The sequence below is a fragment of the Apodemus sylvaticus genome, chromosome 5 (assembly GCF_947179515.1).
Source record: "Apodemus sylvaticus chromosome 5, mApoSyl1.1, whole genome shotgun sequence".
Lineage (NCBI taxonomy): Eukaryota > Metazoa > Chordata > Mammalia > Rodentia > Muridae > Apodemus > Apodemus sylvaticus.
In genome coordinates this window covers 114245265-114247248 of record NC_067476.1, presented here as the reverse complement: position 1 = coordinate 114247248, position 1984 = coordinate 114245265, and the positions used below count along the sequence as shown (strand labels likewise).

Genomic DNA, 1984 nt, shown 5'->3' with positions numbered 1-1984 from the left:
GCAGGCTGAGCAAGCCAGGGGAAGCAAGCCAGTAAGAAGCATCCCTCCGTGGCGTCTGCATCAGCTCCTGCTTCCTGACCTGCTTGAGTTCCAGTCCTGACTTGCTTTGGTGTTAAAAAACAGTGGTGAAATGCAAGCTGAATAAACCCTTTCCTCCACAACTTGCTTCTTGGTCATGATGTTTGTGCAGGAATAGAAACCCTAAGACAGCGGCAATATGAGAGCAAGCAGACACAAAGAGAGAGCAGCTTCCTCTTCCATATCTGTATATAAGCTTTCCGCGTATGGTAGGACCCAGATTAGAGGTCGGTCTTCCCAACTCAAAAAGATCTGGATTGCTTTCCTTTCCAACCTGGGCGTGGCAGAATGGCTCCCACAAAGAAGGGTGGCAAGAAGGGCCCTCTGCCATCGACGAAGTGGTGACCCGAGAACACACTGTCAACATTCACACACGCATCCACGGAGTGGGCTTCAAGAAGCATCAGGCACTCAGAGAAATTCAGAAATTTGACATGAATGGGGGACTCCAGGTGTGCACATTGCCATCAGGCTCAATAAAGCCGTCTGGGCCAAGGGAACAACAAATGTTCCATATCGCACCAGGATGCATTTGTCCAGAAAATGTAATGAGGATAAGGAGCCACCAACCAAGCTCTACACATTGGTAACTTACATGCCGGTTACCACATTCAAAACTCTACAGACGTCCATGTGGATGAGAACTAACCTGCTGAATGTCAAATAAAGTTGCAGAAGTGCCAGGAAAGAAAGCAAAAAGATCTGGATTAAAGGTCTGTCTTCCCATATCAAAGATCTGGATTAAAAGTGGATCTCCCCACTTCAGATGATTAAACAACAACAAAAAATTCCCTCACAGGTGTGCCCAGCCATTTTTTGAGTTTTAGTCAATTTTAGACATATAGTTAAGTTGACAACCAAGAATATCCATCACAGTGGCCAATGAGTTCCAGATGCCTCAAATTCATCCTTTGGACCTGATAGTGAGACAGTGAATCCAAGACACAGAGATATCCAGCCAGCCAACGGGATTGTCATTTAGACATGCCCTACACTTTCAAATCCATCAAGGTATTAAAATTCTTTCTCAAAAGACACCTAGTAATAGGGGACACAGAGCCTGAACTGGCCATCCTCCGTACCCGGGCAAGGCCTCAAGTGGAGGGACTGGGACACCCACCCAGCCACAGAACCTCTGTCCTACACTTTGTAGGTCTATATGATGTGCTGGGAACTGGAGCCTAGCATAATCATCATCAAAGAAACCAAAGAGATTTCAGCCAGCAACCAATGGGAATAGACTCAGAGTCCCATGGCCAAATATTAGGCAGGGCTAGGGGAGTCGTGTGGAGGTGGGGGAGGAGGGATTGAAGGAGCCAGAGGGGTCAGGGACACCACAAAAACACAGCCCACAAAATCAGGTGGTACATTATAAAAGGATCAAAGAGCCAGGCAATGGTGGCACACACCTTTAATCTCAGCACTCAGGAGACAGAGGCAGGTGGATCTCTGTGAGATCAAGGCCAGCATGGTCAACAGAGCAAGTTCCAGGACAGCCAGGGCTACACAAGGAAAACCCTGTCTTAAAAATAAATACATACATACATACATACATACATACATACATAAAAACAATAAAATAAAAATTAAAAGGACCAAAAAAATAAGACTCTCAGTCTCTCTATTGGCTATATTTATAATTTGAAGTTTTATTTTGACACTAAAAGATCTTCATCTCAAGAATTAAATTTTTAAAGGCTATAATTAGGAGATAAAGTTGAATAGTCAATAACCTTATAAATTATCAAATTCTTCAACATGCTAAGAATAAATGTAATTCATTGATAGGGATAAGTTTTATTTAAAGTCAGATATACTTAATAGGTGGCCTTAAAAAATTTATTGGAGATCTGTTGAATATGGCATTTAAGTATTTAATGAAAAAGGCTACCTGTGATAGACAATA

The 1984-nt window shown here is 42.9% G+C and overlaps 1 pseudogene; it reads left to right on the top strand.

Moving 5' to 3' along the window:
- The first annotated feature begins 366 nt into the window (after positions 1 to 366).
- On the top strand, positions 367 to 745 carry LOC127684921 (60S ribosomal protein L31-like; annotated as a pseudogene).
- Positions 746 to 1984: the final 1239 nt, after the last annotated feature.